This window comes from Cucurbita pepo, unplaced genomic scaffold (assembly GCF_002806865.2).
Source record: "Cucurbita pepo subsp. pepo cultivar mu-cu-16 unplaced genomic scaffold, ASM280686v2 Cp4.1_scaffold000123, whole genome shotgun sequence".
Classification (NCBI taxonomy): Eukaryota; Viridiplantae; Streptophyta; class Magnoliopsida; order Cucurbitales; family Cucurbitaceae; genus Cucurbita; species Cucurbita pepo.
Window position 1 is genome coordinate 293040 of NW_019646434.1, and position 3798 is coordinate 296837.

A 3798-nucleotide genomic window follows, 5' to 3' on the forward strand; every position below is an offset into this window, starting at 1 on the left:
TTTTTTTTTTTTTTTTGGCGTTACAAAAACAAAATTGGTTTGCATTTTTAGACTTTCAAGAATTTTTGAATTTAGAGGAAAGATGCAAAACCAAAATATAGACCGCGTTTGATTGGTTTGTATTTTTAGACTTTCAAGAAATTATTTTATTTTCAAGAAAGATGCAAAACTTAGAAATAGACCGCAGTGATTGACTCGAGGATTGGTAACTTGTCCCATTTAATTTGATTTGGAACAAGTAAATATCCTCCCTTATCACTTCTTGGTCCATGCATAAATGATTTACTGGATAATAACACCAATATCGGTGCTCTGGATCACTTGAGAGGCTGTGAAAAAAAATACGAACATCTTGAATATGTCACCTTTGAGCTTGGTGAGAAATTTGAAGATGCTTATAACGTATTCTTGATATTGGATGATTGGCGTAAAGGCTTTACTGATTCAGTTAGGGTTTGGAGGTTTAATACTCCCCTTGGACTCTGAGTCCAAGGGGGTATTAGGAATACTAAGATCGGTGCTCTGATATTAGAAATACCAAGATCGATGCTCTGATACCATATTAAAAATGAGAAATAGAAATAGAAATAGAATTGGGATGGTGTATTAACTCACAAATGAGAAAAATATAAAATAATTAAATACTGTGAATAAAATAAAATAAACTTTAAATCAAATCATAAAAGATATATTCCATAAATAATATATCTCAACATTAGAGAAGGAATTCGGAATCCATTTTTGGAGAATTTTCGATCCACCTCCACCGATGTCCATCTGCTACGAAACTTTGTGGGAGAGGAGAGGAGAGTCGACAGAGAGATAAAGATAGAAAAAGAGGGAGAAACGATGTCAGAAAATGTCACGGAAAGGAGAGAGAAAACGTGTCGGAGAATCGCAGCAATCCGGGTGAAGGAGACGACTCCATCGGATCTGGGTCGGGCCCGATCCATAACTCGCAACCCAAACTGCGTCAGTGTAGCCCACCTGTAGCAGCCCAAGAATCCTCGACCCAAAATCCATGTCTGCAATCCGCGCCTACTCTACAACCCACACTAGAGAGCCGCAAACCGAGAAACCAAAACCAAGTCCATCCTACAAATGAGGCCTATGGCGCAGCCTACTAACCCACAGCCAAACTCGCTTGCGGCTCAGCCCACGAATAGAAGCCTAGTGGCCTACCTGCAGCTGACAACTAGCGAGCAAACCCAAACTGGCCTTTGACTCTCGCCCTGACCTGGAGCGCCCTTCGACCCGCCACGTGGCACCAACCAGTGCGAGCAGCCCTTCGTTTCATCTCGGCTTGGTAGCGCAACGGCAGTTCGGACGGCTTCCGGCGGCAACTCCTAGCGTATTCGGCTCAACTTTCAATTTTTGACCCGGTTACCACCGTTTGAATCCTCCTGAACCTATTTTCAGCCTCAATTAAGATAATTGATGTCATTTTAGAGTCTTATTTCACATTATTAGTTGGATTATTAATTAAAATGTGAAATACTAACGAAAGGTGACAAACGCTGCGATAGGAAGCAAACCCCAACAACCTTTGGAGAAGCTCTCAAGGAACAGAGCTTAGGTTTAGCTAATTAGGGAGTACTTCGGCTAAGGACAACAAAATAAGTGACCTTACTATAGGATAGACTAGAAATTGTATGAGTTACAATTTATGATATATGAGTTATGATGATGTATGAGTTGTATTGTATGATGTCGTATACTAGTATATGATGATGTCTGAGTATATTATGATGTATATGTATATGATGATGTATGAGTTATGATGCTTAAGTTATGATGTTTGATGATGTGCGTAATATATACATTTCGATGGATGACGTACTTGAGATGCTTGATGCACTTTATGACAATATGATGAGTATGATGATTACATGACGTTTGTCTTAATATGTTGATGTTTTCCATATTAAGCATGTTATATGATGATGATTGCCATATTGCATTATGTCGATAGACTGACATAGGACACAACCCTAAAAGCATGAAAATGATATTAATATAAATATCCAACGAGCATGTGTTACTTAACGTAACAAATGGATGAGACTAGAGACTTGTGTCAGAAGAGATGATAAGATGGAAATTAGAGGGACCTCATGCATGTTGTATGTTCATAAGTATAGGGATACTTCCCCAGATACGATGAGTGCGGACGCACAAAGTATGATGATAAGGGTGTTCATGGGGAGAATGACGCTAAGGGGTTCCGCTGACCTCCGGACGTCTCTACAGATTAGCTTGACCAGAGAGGGTCTAGGGGTTGTGCGAGCCCCCTGAGGATTCACACTCCGCACATGTGGGTCATGTGTAGAGAAGTACTACACATCCATAGTAGTCTGAGATTGGAGGTCACCCCTAAAGAGAGTGATAGGTCCTAAGAGCATGATTGCATATGTTTGCATTTGCATGACCTCTATAGTGGGGCCACTTCCTGAGTATTCTTCGAAATACTTAGGCTATGTGCCATATCATTTTTTAGGTAAAGGCAGGACGCACATATACAGAGGACGGCGACATCGCAAGCAGAGACTTTAACACATCCATAGGGTAGACTCGTATTTAATTTCCTAGTCTTAGGTTAGAATATGTTGTTTTGCATTTCATCATTTTAAATTATTTTGTATTTGTTTTTATTTCCTCTAAATTTCACAATTTCGTATTTAAACACGTAAGACCATAGGAGTGTTTTCCAGAGATAGAAGATGTTTTAAATTTTTAATTTTTATTATAATTTCTATTAGAAAATGTAAAGGAAAAAATATTTTTTAGGAAAATATAATATAAATTCTATCCACATCATTTACATAATGATCTCAAATTCTAAAAAAAGAACGTTAGAAGCTAGAAATATATGTATATAATACAATATAATATAAATGCAATAGGTTAGTTACGTACCTTAGCGATCAACAATGGGCTCTTTTAGCTCTAATGGTGTGCATTCGAACCCAAAGGCACATGGTTTTCCTTCCAATTATGTCGTAGTGTCCTGTGGCGTAATCGGAAGGGTGGTAGGTCACAGGTTAAATGGAGGCAGTTCGGGTCGGTCGGTTGCGGATCTTGGATCAGGTCACCAGCGGATCCGCGCTCGCAAACCGTATGCTGACACGTGTTGCGTAGTGCCTCACCTGTTAGCTGACTTGCGTCTTCATCAATACTCAACTATCAAGTTTAATGATTGTATGGCTGGAATAGCTTAGTTGGTTAAAGCATGTGGCTGTTAACCACAAGGTCGGAGGTTCAAGCCATCCTTCTTCCTAGCGGTGTGATTTTTTGTGAGATAGTTGGTTTCGAGTGCCCATTCTTCTAGCGGTGTGATTTTTTGTGAGATAGTTGGTTTCGAGTGCCCATTTCGGCCAACTAGTGAGATAGTTGGTTTCGAGTGCCCATTTCGGCAAACTATACGAAGTGGTCGTGTTGTGTAACGTAAGTGTAAAAAGTTAGGGAGTTGAAGACACTTTGGAGGTTCAAGCCCTCCTTTAGCGGTGTGATTTTTTGTGAGATAGGTGGTTTCGAGTGCCCGACCAACTATACGAAGTGGTCGTGTTGTGTAACGTAAGTGTAAAAAGTTAGGGAGTTGAAGACACTTTTGAGCATAGAACATTGGCTCTTTTTACTACATTTTTCACGTCTAATTTACATGAACAACATACATGGCTTAGAGATTTAAAATGAAAATAATTGGCCATTATGCAAATTTGTAACCCTCAATACTTTACATGAACAACATACCATCAATAGTTGTACTTGATTCTTTTTCAATGTACTATGAATTTAAAC

General features: G+C 39.2%; 1 non-coding gene across 1 annotated transcript; it reads left to right on the forward strand.

Annotated features, from left to right (window-relative positions):
- Nucleotides 1–3203: 3203 nt before the first annotated feature.
- Nucleotides 3204–3281, forward strand: TRNAN-GUU. The gene has a single exon. It is a non-coding gene; the product is annotated as a tRNA-Asn (tRNA).
- Nucleotides 3282–3798: the final 517 nt, after the last annotated feature.